This window comes from Protopterus annectens, chromosome 16.part0 (genome assembly GCF_019279795.1).
Source record: "Protopterus annectens isolate FY-2018-M chromosome 16.part0, PAN1.0, whole genome shotgun sequence".
Taxonomy (NCBI): domain Eukaryota; kingdom Metazoa; phylum Chordata; order Ceratodontiformes; family Protopteridae; genus Protopterus; species Protopterus annectens.
The window spans coordinates 431,061,100-431,076,987 of NC_056750.1; positions in this window are offsets into that span (position 1 = coordinate 431,061,100).

Sequence of the window (15,888 nt, forward strand, 5' to 3'; positions counted from 1 at the left end):
TTTAGCAGGCTCAGCAGCCATTGAGAGGGAATGCTCAGTTGTGTATGCACCTGCTGCGTATGCAAGGGAAGGGGAGAACTGCCATATTGTGATACAGGCTGAAACATAGGAAGACCCTGAGTGCTTAAAATATAAATTTAGAAAAATGTGTAACCCTGAAATTAATATTACAATGGAAACGCATGTGTTTTACTCAAGAAATCAAAAGTCTGGTTTAATTATAGCAGCATATATTACTGACTTAAGAAATAAAGCAAAAATGTGCAGATTTGGTGATTTGTAAGATGAGTTGATAAAGGACAGACATTTGTGTGGTGTTAATAATGATGCAGTTAGAAAGATTTTGCTTTCAGATAGAGATTTAATGTTGAGAAAAGCCATAGAGATTTGTCAAAATATATGAGCTTACAGAAAAGCACATTAATATGCTTACAAATGATAAAAATGTGCTAGCAGAAACTGAAAGTACGAATGTTGATAGTATCCAACATAAGGTTGGGTGCAAATTGAGAGATAAACCAAAGGGTGTAGTAGTTTCTAACCTTAACCATAAACTGAATGGGGCTGCAACAAACACCTTTATTGTTAACTGTCATAATTGTGGAGGCAGCCGTGAACCTAAACGAAAGAAGTGTTTAGCTTTTGGTCAGCAATGGCACAAATGAAAAAAAGTGGAATAATTTCAAAAGGCTTTGCAAGTCTAAAGTGGCACAATCTTTTATTAAAAGAGAGCATCCAAAGAAGTAAGTAGATCAGATAGAAAGCCATGAGTAAACTTTTTACGTTGATGGTGTCTATGTGATTGATGAAACTGTTAACACAGTAGGTGATCAGCTGGCAGCAAAAGGTGAAATATTTGATACTGTTCAAATTAACGGAAAATGTGTAGAGCTTAAAGTAGACACTGGTCCAAGTGAAATATTATATCAGCATAAATGTTTGCCAAAGTAAAAGCTGGTGAGAAACTTGATTCCACAAAGTGTGTGAAATTTGCTGCTTATGGTGGTGAAGAGATTCATACTGATGGCGCAATAGTTCTTGCGTGCCATTCTGCTGGGAACAGCTATGACTTGCAGTTTTACATAGTCAAAAGACATGTGCAGTCATTGTTATGTCTTAAAGACAGTTTGCGAATAGGACTGATTTCATTTAATAAAGAGGTCCACCATATAAGTCTGATCAACCACGATAGTTTTACACAGAATATTTTTTGTGAATATGCTGATATTTGCAAAGATAAGCTTGGTAAACTACCAGTCACATATTCCAGGAAGTTAAACCATGAAGTAAGCCAATTTGTCCAATCAGCCAGGAAGTTTCTGGTAACAATGCAGAGTAAAATGAAAACAGCACTAGACAAAATAGTGAATTTAGGTGTGATAACTCCAGTAAAAGAACCAAATGAATGGGTATCCTCCATGGTCGTAGCTCATAAGAAAAGTTCAGATGATGTTCGAATATGTATTGATCCCAGAGATTTAAACAAAGCACTTAAACGTCCTCATTACCTGATGCATGCAGTAGAAGAAGTAGCAGCTCTTATGCCAAATGCCAGTATTTTTTCAATCTTAGATGCAAAAAGTACATTTTAGCAAATTTCGTTGGATCACAAATCTTCATTATTAACTACTTTCAGTACACCATTTGGTAGAAACAGATTCTTAAGAATGTCATTTGGGATAAATTCTGCCAGTGAAGTATTTCAATGGGCGATAGAACAATTATCCTTGTGCTATTTTTTTCTGGTTATCCATGTGCTATCATAGTAGACAACATTATTGTAGGGGGCAATGTTGAAGATGAACATGATAGAAACCTCAGGAATGTTCTAGACCGTGCACGTGAAGTCAATCTTAAACTGAATCCTTAGAAATGTAAATTCAAGCTGAGAGAATTACTTATGTGAGTCATTTGTTTACCATTTCTGGCTTACAACCAGATCCATTTAAGCAAGCAACAATTCTTGAGATGCCAGTTCCAGACAATGTCACATCTTTGCAACATTTTCTACGTATGGTCAACTATTTTGGAAAGTTCATTCCTGACCTGAGTGACCTTTCAGCACTGTTACATGAGTTGACATGCAAAAATGTAAATTGGTCCCAATTAATACAACGCCAAAGAGCATTCCACATTCTGAAACAGAAAATTGCCAGTCCACCCACATTGAGATATTACGATGTTCACAAACCAGTTACTATTTCATGTGATGCTTCTAAATATGGTTTTGGTACAGCATGTCTTCAAGAAGGCATACCAGTTGCCTATGCATCCAGAACTTTAACACAAACTGAGATGCAGTATGCTCAAATTGAAAAAAAGCTTTTGGCAGTAGTGTTTGCATGTTCAAAGTTCCATGATTATAATTATGACAAACCTGTCCAAATACAGACTCATCACCAGCCTCTAGTGACTATTTTAAAAAAGTCAATATATACAGCCCCAGCACATCTGCAACTCATGATGTTAAAATTGCAAAAGTACAATTTCAATATTGTTTATACAAAAGGCAAATATATCTTCCTTGGAGATGCTTTGTCGAGAGCACCCAGACAAACAACAGAACAGCATGACAATGAGAAAGCAGACTTTGAAGTCATGGAAGTCAGAAATTTTTCCTCACCACATCTTGATGAACACAGAAATCACACAGCTTTAGACCCTGTTCTCCAGAAGGTGAAGCATTTTATCAGTCAAGGATGGCCAGTGCAACAAACCATTTTACCACTTGACATACAAAAGTATTTTCCTTACCGAGATGAGCTCATGATGGAAGATGGAATCATCATAAAAGGTCCTAAAGTGGTAATTCCTTCAGCATTACAGCAGGAAAATATCAAAATTTTGCATAGTGGTCACCCAGGTACTGATTCTACCGAAAGGAGGGCAAGAGACATAGTATTTTGACCTTCGATGTCAAAAGATATAGAAAAGGAAACTCTAGCATGTTCTATTTGCAAATGTACTAAATTACACCAACAAAAAGAACCACTTCAGCTAAAGCAGATTCCTGAATTACCATGGTCGATGGTTGCTAATGATATTTTTGAATGGAATAGTCAGCATTTCTTTGTATTAGTAGACTCTTACTTGAATTGGTTTGAAATTTACCTTCTTCCTAACTTAACGTCTAGCACTGTCATTACAAAATTGAAGAGACATTTTTCTTGGTTTGAAATTGACCTTCCTAACTTAATTTCTAGCACTGTCATTATAAAATTGAAGAGACATTTTTTCTATCCATGGCTGTCTGCACAAAGTTGTATCTGACAATGGTACACAGTTTACAAGTCAGCAGTTCAAATAATTTGATGAGTCTTGGTCCATGTTACTAGTAGTCCTGAGTATCTGCAGTCCAGTGAATTAGCTCAGCGTGCAGTTCAAAGAGCAAAATGTTTGAGATAAATCTAAGACAGATGGTGCCAATATTTTCTTAACCTGCTTAATCTCAGAAACATTCCCCGAGATAACATACTTGGTCCACCTACTCAGAGATTAATGAACAACCTTACCGATCAGTAAACAGTTCTTGATTCCAAATGCTAAGAACAAGAGTGGTCAAGACTCAACTTTTGAAAAAACACCATTCACAAAAAGTTGTACCACAATAAATATAGCAAACCTCCTAGACCACTGAGACAAGGAGAGATTGTATGGATGCAAACATCTAAAAGATATGACCAAGTGGGAATTATCAAAAATATTTATGAAGAACCGAGATCTTATATTGTACAATCAGAAGCAGGGACATCTGGAGGCATACGCACTGTAGCTTTTTTGAAAAAAAAAATGTACGTGCATATTTCTTCCTTTTTAAAGGGTGTTGGCTCCTTTAAGGAGGATACCAGCCAGTCGGAAGTGAGCTCACATCATGTCCGACTGGCCGCGAGCGGGAAACAATCGCAAATGGATTATCAGTGCGAGCGAGCGGGAATAGTTGGAAGGCAATCAATCAGGTAAGAGTGGGAAGGCAAGCAAGTGTGTGGGAAATGTAGTTTGGAAGGCAAGCAAGTGTGTTGGCAAATGGATTATCACTGCGAGCAAGCAGGAAATGTAGTTGGAAGGCAATCAATCCATCCACGAACAGTGTGTGTGTTGTTGTTGTTGGAAGGCAATCAATCCACAAAGAGTTTGACTTATTAGTATCCTGCACGTAAATCGTACGCATGTTTGTATAGTAACAACTGGATTATCGGTTAAAGGATTTTTATATACGCAGGCACAATTTCGTTGTACTGCTTTATTGAACGTCTAACTGCATATATTTGGGCAAGAACAGTAACGGAGTGCTATTCAAAGCATTTTATACACGTAAATGTATGTGAGTGCTGTTTCATTCCAAAGGAACTTTTTAATTACTTAATTGAACGTTTAACTATATGCATTTGGGCAAAAACAGAAATGGAGTGCTGTTTAAAGCAGATTATACATTCATACGTAATGTGAGTGCCGCTTTACTTCAAAGGAACTTTTATTTTGTGTAAGACTGTCCACTTTTTGGAGTCAGTGTGGTCGGTTTCTTGTTTATACGGTTTGTTAGTTTTCATTGCTTGGTCACAAAGTGTGAAGGCAATCCATCCACGAACAGTGTGTGTGTAAATGTTATACAAAATCGTACCTTCTATACCCTTTGTTGTAGCTCCTTTATTTTGCCATAAGAACAGATAGCATGTTTTAATCTTACTCCAGCAGGAAAAAATATCCAGTAAAATGACATTTGGAGAAGATAACTTGATGGCACAGATGCAAGGTGTCTGTCTGTACTTCTGGCAACCCAAGTTCAGTGATGGACTCATTACCAGCAAAGCTAAGCCTTGGGGGGGGGCATATAATGAAGCAACAGATGATCTATGCAGAGTAAGGAGGAAGCCTGATGCCTATGCGACCTCTGGTGAAGACCACAAGCTTCAGAAAATATGTCCTTACACAACAGGACTGCAAAAATATCCTGACACCATTACACTAGCTTTCTTTAAACCTGGGGACATTGACCACTTGCCAAAAGAATGTTGGCTCCTTGGCTCCACACTCATCACTCCCCATTGAATCATTCAGTCCACAGGGTCTAAACAATGAGTCTTATTGAGGTCATCTTCCCAAGGAGTTCAATGCCCACCAAGTGAAGGTACAGGAATACCCAGCAAGGAGTCATTGGGAGATTTGAGGAAAGGTAAGAGTAGAAGTCATGGAGGTGATTAGGGGAATTAAAAATGTTATTTAAAGAAAATGAAATTGGGGGGGGGGCATATAATGAAGCAACAGATGATCTATGCAGAGTAAGGAGGAAGCCTGATGCCTATGCAACCTCTGGTGAAGACCACAGGCTTCAGAAAATATGTCCTTACACAACAGGACTGCAAAAATATCCTGACACCATTACACTAGCTTTCTTTAAACCTAGGGACATTGACCACTTGCCAAAAGAATGTTGGCTCCTTGGCTCCACACTCATCACTCCCCATTGAATCATTCAGTCCACATGGTCTAAACAATGAGTCTTATTGAGGTCATCTTCCCAAGGAGTTCAATGCTCACCAACTGAAGGTACAGGAATACCCAGCAAGGAGTCATTGGGAGATTTGAGGAAAGGTAAGAGTAGAAGTCATGGAGGTGATTAGGGGAATTAAAAAATTTATTTAAAGAAAATTAAATTAGGATAGCAGTTCAGAGGCTAGAATAGCAGTAATATTCAACTCTAGTAGCAGAGGCTTATCCATTGATGCATTCTGTAATTTAGCCTGATACACAACTGGATCCTTTGGACCTTTAGAGGCATACCCTTGAGCATGGAAGAGACAATTACAATATGCACTGACTTGATTTTTGGTGGTTAGAGAAAACTACAGTACGCAGAAAACTCCCCATACATATGCACACATGTATTTGTACACACACCACACCCACATCCAAACCCATTCCCATACACATGCATACACACGCACACGTGCACACACACCCTGGGTCAGCATGCATACCACACTGATGCTAACTGAAAGTCAAGATTGAATCTTAATACCTAATCAAAATAAATAAACAAATAAAAATATAACAGCTTATTAAATAATCTGTAGGTATTGAAGAAATACTTGACAATTTATAGAAGATTTGAGTAGAATGGATGAAAAGGGACTGAAGCGCTAAGAAAAATATTGGCTATTTTGGACAAAACTATGTATTCTTAGACTCCTTACAGAATGTAGAAGTAGTATGATTAGGGGATGTGAGGTTTGAATAATCTTGTATGGTTAACATACTTGCTGTCTGGTTTGATATTCTTCACAGTCAGGTGCTACTATTGGGCATATACATCTTTCTAAACAAGGTTAACGTGACAGGCATATACATTCTTCTAAATAAGTTAACATGGAACTTTAAGTGACACCAGTATCCTTCTGTATCATCATCATCATCATCACATTCACTGAGGATGTAATATGGCATTCCCTTTTCATAGTCTATTACATTTAAGACACAAGCTGTTTTTGATACAGGATTGGTTCAAAGGAATGTTAGTCTCATCATATTCTTTCTGGAAAGATCTGTCATTATAACAATGGTCATTGCCTCAACAACATTACAGTTGTCTCAGAATACATTCTGATAGACAGATAATATATTCTGTAGGTCTGGTATGTGAATTGCTGCACAAAAACTCATTAGTTTACAGTGTAACAATGGTTCATCATCCGTAGTACGATGTAATAGTCTCCATCATGGAATCTCTCACTGTTTCCATATGGTGATTTCTAGAAATTCAAAAGCCATCTATGTTTTTCTAGATGATTCCATTGGCCAGATTATTATAGCATGTGCAACACTGAGATATCATGCATTCTTCATGGTCTTGTTAACGTGTGACATGGAGCGATAGCATAAGTCTGACAAGTGGTCTGGAATAGCAGACATACCATTGCAGATGTCAAACCTATATATGGTAGAGAAGTAAGATCTGAGTTCTGATAAGAATTGTGTCTGTGTACATCTCAGTCCCCACCCCTCAGTTATGGTCACAAGCTGTGAGTAGTGAGAGAAAGAATGAGGTCATGTCTACAAGTGCTGAAAAATTACGTTGGCCCACAGATACTTTCAGTGACTCAGTAGGAGACTTAGTGTTGCAGTACATCCTCAGAATAGAGCAACAGTTCTTTCAAATCAAAAGAAGAAAACTGAGGTGGTATAACATACCTCTCAACCTCTAAGAGTAAGAAATCTGGACAAATCCATAAAATAGTGGCACAAATAGGGACAATTTTGAAATATTGCTCTTACAAACTTAGAAAGTTGGTAGAATAACAGGTTTTGCATTAGCATGAATTTTTTGAAGGGTATGAAGTCTAAAACTCAAATGTCTGCCATTATTTTCTAACTTCAATATTTAATGATTTGCCACTAATTTGCCAGAAAGTCACAATTTTATGAAAAACAGACCAAAAATATAAGGCAAAATCTGGACATTATGTGAAAATCTGTACAGTTGAGAGTTATTTGGAGCACCTTAAAATCAATCATGGCAATAAGTGGTCCTAGTGCTGATTCAGGGTATAGTGTTCATATTGTTGAAGGAATTTTATCAGTTAACTAGTCCATAAATACTTAGGGATCCCTAAGGATGGACTAGAATTTGTGCTGAGGAAAGGGGAAGCTTGATCTGTCCTGCATAGTCTGGTGCCATTCTGATCCTTACTAAAAAAAGGTTGAAAGAAAGTGAGTTGACACATGCTGCCTCTCTCTCTCTCTTTCTATAAATATATATATATATATATATATATATATATATATATATATATATATATATATAGATATATATATATATATATATATATATATATATATATATATATATATATATATATATATATATATATATATATATATATGTATATATATATATATATATATATATATATATATATATATATATATATACACACACACACACACACACACACACACACACACACACACACACACACACACAAAACATATTTGTTTGGCAAAATGTGTGTGCCTTTAAATGTGTCTTATCACAGCATTAGTCAGGAATTTGTCTATGTTAGTTAATTAACAAGATATTAACTGAGAATTGTTGTGGTATATATGGAGGATGCTTGAAAGTAGGCAGCAGAAATTAACTCCTCAAGTAGAAGATCACCTGAGAGGTAAGCAGGAGTTTATATTCCACAAAGTTATGGAGTACATGATCCCAATATGGAAAGTTGGAGAGGTATACCTGGTAGACATACAGTAACACTTAGAAGTGGAAACTGGAATCAGGGCCTGGTTAATGCCAATAACTTGAACTTTTTGTTCATGTACAGTCTGCTGCAAGGGCTACATATACTGTACACGTGTTGTAGAAAAATAGAATGCACTGCTTTTGTTAATTTTAAAAACCAAGAAAATTGATGTTTTCATTTAAATAAATAAGTCTATAGAATAGTGAGAAATACCTCACTAAAAGAATCACAGGCCTAAAGCAGATGCCCTATGCTGACCATCTAAAAAAACACTGTCTATACTCTGTCGCATATCGTCTACTCAGAGGCTTTCTCTGCTTAACATAACAAGGCCATGTCAAACCCAGAGCTGTTGGACATGCTACTACACTTAAAGAAATCCCAAGCCTTCATAGGTACATGCTCCAGGGATTTAAACCTTGTCATCACAATATGAACAAAACATGCTGGAGGGATAGGTTCCTAACCTAGAGACTCCCCAGACACTGGAATAGACTGCCAATACATGTCAAGCAGAGCACTTCTTTGGCCCCCTTCAAAAGGAACCTTGATGATTGGATGGGAGATAGGAAATTCACCCCGGTGATCATGTCAGTCACCCTGCACCCTGCTAAACAGGGGTCCAGGGAAGTAAATACTGTGGGAAGAAATAGCCAGGGAATTGTTATGGCTAGGCTTGTAAAGGCCCTAGGGCTGGCAATCTATGAACCTATGAAAAGCATACTTTTCTATATCTACTATCTCCGATGTTTCCTTGAACTTGCATTGGTCATGTGCTCAGAGGCACTTGGCTAAGGACTTGCTATATACTATTTATACATCTGCTGTCAAGTACATTACATGACTGACTATTAATTACATTTGGAACTGTTACTATTGTCCCCAAAAAATATTGCTACTGCTTGTCCTTTGTGACTACCAGCAATTTTTTTTTCTCTCCTTGTGCTTCCCAATGACCTCATTCATCAAAGTCTTATTGAAAATGCTGGTTGATGCTAAAATAGAGACTGACTAGAAGCTGGTACAACTACAGCAACAAGTGACTGTGCTGACCAGTGTAGACAATAATCCCAATCATGTGCCTGCCACAAAAAGCTAACCACTGAGCATGATCTGGAATCCAGCCTGGTCATGATTGACTGGTATGGCACTACAGTGAATGCAGTCAGAATATTCTTGACAAATATCTTGTTATCCTAGCTTACAGAAAAGGTTCTGAAAATGGAGATGGAAATGGAGGGAAATTATTACATGGACTATGAAAAAAGGTTAAAAGGACTTTAGCTAGGGCTGATATAACCCCTGAAGTACAAAAAACAAACAATAAAATTATATAACTGGACTTTTAGTGCTGCCAAACTGGTAGTGCATAAATACCTTGAAAAACATTTCAAAGCTATGACTAGAACATGATAAGAACAATACATTTAAAGTGTTAGCAATTTTAGTAACAGACAGGTTTAAAATAGCTTTGCCTCATTTTTAAGAAAATGAGTAAAACAAAATGATCCCAAGGACTCTGATAATTTAGTAACTTTAGCAGATCACTTATTAGTTTATGACATAATGTCTAAACCTCAGTTGTCTGCTTCCACATCTAAAACTGCAAAAAGATATGTGCTGTTTTCTGTGAAATGAAAATGCAACAAGTAATGTGTTAATTCATTTCAGATGTGGGGGAGATGGCTCATATAACATTGAAGAGAATGTCAGTAGTAGAAATGTGAATAAATGAAGTTGTTACTATGGAGTGTGATAAGACCACAGCTACAATAACTCATTCAGAATTCTAACAAGACTTCAATCCACGAAGTGTGTTGGAAAGCAATCAATCCACTAAGTGTGTGTAAATGCCCCCCACATAATACACCTGCTGGCTACAGGTGTTCAGGCTCAAACCCTATACCTTTGCTTTAGGGTAAGAAGAGCCTAAAGTCCCTAACCACCACCATTTCTGAACTTCGTTCAGATTTGCTTTTCTAACAGTTGTGAGCTATGGTGAGAAGTGAGAACTGAAGTTGTATTTCCCCCATTATTGTTTTTGTTGTTTGTCCAGGTTTTTTGTGCTAAGGTGTGAAGTGAGAACTGAATTTGTATTCCCTCATTATTGGCTTTGTTTGTCCAGGTTTTTTGTGCTAAGAGGTTGAGAGCTATCTAAATGATAGCCATTAAGTTTGTCTTCCTGTTTTTTCAAACTGCTGATTTAGCATAGTGGTATGTTGCACTGACTATAGTGCATATGGTTCTGGGTTCAAGAATTCTAGCAACTTTCCAAAATTATGCAAGCAATGTTTAAAATGTGTCCCTGGTTTTTAGGCTTTTGTCGTCGTCGCCCCCCCCCCCCAATAAATGTTGGCTTTTTCCAGATTTCTTGTGCTGCAAAGTTCAGAGATACAGCTGAGTGTCGACATTTGACAAGGAGCTGAGAGCTGCAGGGGAACTAAAGTTCAGTGCTGCTTATGCTGAGTCTGTTTGTACTGTTAATAGCACAACAGGCAGTGTACTTGTGTTTGATGCAGAAGGCTGTGGGTTCTTCTCCCACAGTAGGTAGGCGCATTGCTGATACTGTGCTGTAGTCCATTCTGGCGAAGATATCTAGTAGGAACTATGAACCTGTTATCAGTTTGCCATCCATTCCCTATTGCAATATTACTAGTGCATCCTTGTTTTTAATTCAACATAGGCAATTTATTCCTCAAGGGCAACAGGCACATTATTTGTAGATGAAACCATGAAATATAAAGTTGTTTGCTAGCAGCAGCCTCTTCATTAGTTACATATTTCTCTAATGTGGAATTATGTAGATGTCTTTTACTAGTTCAGAGATTGTGCAAATTTAATGATACTGGTGGACTGTAGAAGTTTGAGTAGACTTTTATGATGGAAGGTGTATCAAAGAGCATGTGTGTGTTTCATGTGCAAGGGGCCTATGAGTTGAAAACAGCCCAAGGTTAATCTTTATCTGCCACTGGCAAAATGTATTTTCTTTGAATGTAGGTTTCAATGTTGTTTCAATGAATGTGAGTTTCAAGGGCAGAGCAGTTTTAATGCTAAGTCTAGTTTCATTGTGAGACTGCATTGCTTTGTTTAGCAGATATTTATTGGTGTTTGTGTTGTAAAATGCAAAATAAAACTTTTCTGGCAAATCATTTAGGAATGAAGTCACTAAATAATGACCGACGTTAAGTTTCAGACGTCATAATCTTCAGAAAAATGCATGCTAAAGCAAGACCTGATATTCTATCAACTGTCTTAAGTTTTTACAAGATCAATTTTTAGTACTGTTTGTATGTTCCCCCAATATATTCGGTCTTGTCCAGATTTCCTGCATTAAGAGGTTGAGAGGTATGTGCAAATAAATTGCTTTACAGAATTAATGAACCAAAAAACAAAAACTAATGGAAAAACAAACGGTATCACTCAAGCCAAGGTTCCAAAGGATAGAAAACGCACTTTATTCAAATAGAGACACAGCGTTTTTCGCCCCTGTGAAACAGGAGCTTCATCAGCATTAACCTTAACAGGATACAATGTTTTTTAAAAGAAGAAAAAACGGAAATGAACAATTAATGATGCCATATCCTCCTCTAAAAGTTAAAAACATTTAAAAGTGTGTATATGCCGAAGCATGTATATTTTGGCTGGAAAACATTCACAAAATCACCAAGATGCGAAACAAAACAGACCACACTTTAAAGCATATCTAATTGTTCCTTAGGCTATAATAATAAATAAGCACCAAGTAAAAAATAAATTTTTGTGCTTGTATAAAAGTATACCCTGTAACAGGTGCATTAAAAGGATGTTTAATGTGTGTATGAGAACCTGCCAAGAAACTAGCCAATTTACTTTGAAAACAAGTGTGGTTAAAAACAAAAACAACAGGTTAAAAACCCTCATGGCGACTACTCCCTGGTGCCACAATACAAGTAAGTCTGCCTATGCCCCTACTTAAAAATTGTTAGGGCAGAGGACAAAGAGTAGAATAAACCAACTCAATTATACATAAAAATAATAATAATAATAAAAATATATAAAAAGGATAATAATGATAATAATAGTGCCCTCTCCAAACATATTTTAGGCAACGGGGGGCATAGTTTCCTTTTTATGGGAATTGACAACATCAAACCAACTATTAGAGGGGGCCCCCAATCTTTAATATTAGAAACCTGCGAGTTGGAGTGGCAACTACAACTGGATGCTTTTTCCCACCCCGGCCTGAATGACAATTGCAACATATCGTCCATTTTAAAATATAAAAGTTACTTGAGGTAAATAGCCTTATTGCTGTTTTCACTCAGCGGGGTGGACAGTTGGTCTTTACATTTGCCTTAGGGTTTCGATTATTAATGGAGCCCCTTCTTTTCACACTATTATTATCATTATTATCCTTTTTATATATTTTTATTATTATTATTATTATTATTTTTATGTATAGTTGAGTTGGTTTATTCTACTCTTTGTCCTCTGCCCTAACAATTTTTAAGTAGGGGCATAGGCAGACTTACTTGTATTGTGGCACCAGGGAGTAGTCGCCATGAGGGTTTTTAACCTGTTGTTTTTGTTTTTAACCACACTTGTTTTCAAAGTAAATTGGCTAGTTTCTTGGCAGGTTCTCATACACACATTAAACATCCTTTTAATACACCTGTTACAGGGTATACTTTTATACAAGCACAAAAATTTATTTTTTACTTGGTGCTTATTTATTATTATAGCCTAAGGAACAATTAGATATGCTTTAAAGTGTGGTCTGTTTTGTTTCGCATCTTGGTGATTTTGTGAATGTTTTCCAGCCAAAATATACATGCTTCGGCATATACACACTTTTAAATGTTTTTAACTTTTAGAGGAGGATATGACATCATTAATTGTTCATTTCCGTTTTTTCTTCTTTTAAAAAACATTGTATCCTGTTAAGGTTAATGCTGATGAAGCTCCTGTTTCACAGGGGCGAAAAACGCTGTGTCTCTATTTGAATAAAGTGCGTTTTCTATCCTTTGGAAGCTTGGCTTGAGTGATACCATTTGCTTTACAGAATTAGGAATATCCAAACCTCTCAACTGTCCCCAATTTTGGCTCAAAGTGTTGCTCTCCCCCTAATAATCTCTCCGCAAAATAGCAATTTTGGAAAAAAACGTGGAGGGTTTACTTTTATAAATAACTGTAATGATCAGTTATACATTACTTTTATTTCAGAAATGCATGTAGATTCTCTAATTTTGTCAGCTGCTCTAAGTTAACTGTGCTCATATTAAAATGGTGTCCTTTCTTTGACAGGTTCCCAGCTGTATTGTCTGGCAATTTTATATTTTTGCATCACATTTTTGGTCCGTTTTTCATAAAATTGCATTTTTCTGGCAAATTAGTGGCAAATTGTTAAAGACTGAAGTTAGAAAATAATGGCAGACATTTGAGTTTCAGATTTCATACCCTTCAGAAAATTCATACTAATGCAAGACCTACTACTATTCTATTATCTTTTTAAGAGCAATATTTAAAAAAATGTCCTTATTTTTGGGCCTTTGCCTCAGTTTTATTTGAGTTTGTTGCTTTAAGAGGTTGAGAGATGTGTTTGTGTGTGTGTGTGTGTGTGTGTGTGTGTGTGTGTGTGGGTGTGTGTGTGTGTGTGTGTGTGTGTGTGTGTGTGTGTGTGTGTGTGTGTGTGTGTTAGGTAGGTAGCATACCTCTCAACTGCCCAAATGTTGCAGAATGTCCAGATTTTTGCCCCATATTTTTTGTCTGTTCCTCATAAATTTTGTGATTTTCTAGAAAATCATTGAAGGCTGAAGTTGCTAAATAATGACAGATATTTGCATTTCAGACTTCACGCCCTTTAGAAAAATTCATACTAGCACAAATCCTGTTATTCTAGCAACTTTCTCATACTAGCACAAATCCTGTTATTCTAGCAATTTTCTAAGTTCATGAGAGCATTATTTAATATCTGTCCCTGTTTATTTTAGGCTTTGTCCATATTTCTTGCACTAAGAGGTAGGTAGGGGTGTGTGTGTGAATGAAACATCCTAGTCTGGGGTATCAGGTGGTTAGTAATTTACTCAAGCTCAAAACCTGTACCTTAGTTAGAGAAAACAAAAGCATAAATTCTCTACCCAGACTACCATGCTTCATCTTTCAAAGAACTGACTTTCAGGTTAATTTTCAATTCAAGGAACCGAGTTTGAGTGAATTTATATTATATTACTGAAGAGGCATTACAGCGAATGCCTCTTCATCGACACTAAAAGAGCGAACCGTGAATTACGAGAATGGCCGTAGCTTGGCTGGGGAGGGGGGGTAGCAGTTTGAGAGCTGTGAGTACAAATTTGAAAATCCTAGCTACACCCATGATCAGAAGGAATGGATTTCAGAAGGAACCTAAGACATATACTTCTAGTCTCCGAACCAGTGGCACAGCAGATTACCTGTGCCAGAAACTCTGTTTCTCAGAGTGACTCTACACTTGTTCAGATTTTAGAGTACAGTGTACTTACCTCAAATAATCCTGATGCAATCCCCGAAGTCCCTATTGAGAAGAATTCCCCAGAGACTGTCCCTGTTGCTATGCCCAGTCAAAGTTTTTATGTAACCAGATAAGGTAGAATTTCTAGACCCATTCCAAGATACAGAGTGACTTGGACTTGAGTTCTGATTTTGTTATTAATATTGAAGTGATATCTTTTTTTATTTATTGACATTTGTTAACCGGGTTTGTTCAACTGGGCTTCTGGCCCATTTTCAGTGGAGACCCAAGGAGAAAAGCTCCAGTAGTACATTTTTAAACAAGTACAATTTTAAACAATATTGATATCATAGCAGTTATCGCAAAAAGATTCACATATGTTGGGTTACATGCATAAAGTTAAAGTTGCATTAGAAAGAGGCTTAATAACATAATTTTACATTGATATAGTTCAATAGGTCAACAATAAAGGTTTTTTGTTTGTATAAAATTATGCAAATGAATAATAGACACATTGGAGAGAGAGGTGTAATGAGGTACTAAATATGGTCCTTTTGAGGGTACATAAAGGGAAGGAAGACTAGGTGGGGTCATGGCAAGGGCAGGTCCTGGTATTGAGAAAATAAGCTTTTAGTTAATTTTTAAAGTGTGAGGTGTGGGAGATTGAACGTAAGTCAAGGGGAAGTTTGTTCCAAGCATGAACAAGGGAGTGTTTGTAGAGTAGTTTGCCTACTGACCTTTTTGGGTGGCAGATATCAAGTAATTGTTGGGTAGAAGTACGGAGGGTCCGGGATGTGATGTAGATGGAGACTAAGGAAGATAGAGATGGACAGAAGGAGGTTTTATAAAGAATAGAGTGTAGCATATGAAATTGATAAGATAGCAGAAATTGGGGAAGTTCAAGCCATTGAAGTGAGTTTAAAGAAATGTAGTGGTGTGAGTTGTATGGAGAGTTAGTAATGAATCTGGCTATTTTATGGTAAGTCTGTTGGAATTTGCTTAGATTGGAGGCCTGGATATTGGTAAGAACTGAGGCGGCGTATAAGAGGGAGGGGAGGAGTGCCTGGCCCAGGGTAAGTCTAGATTCAGGGGTTAGGAATTTTTTGTTCCGATATAGCAGACCTAGTTTCTGGTTTGTTTTTTATCTCTAACATGTAGATTGTCATGTTCTGCTATTGCATGTCA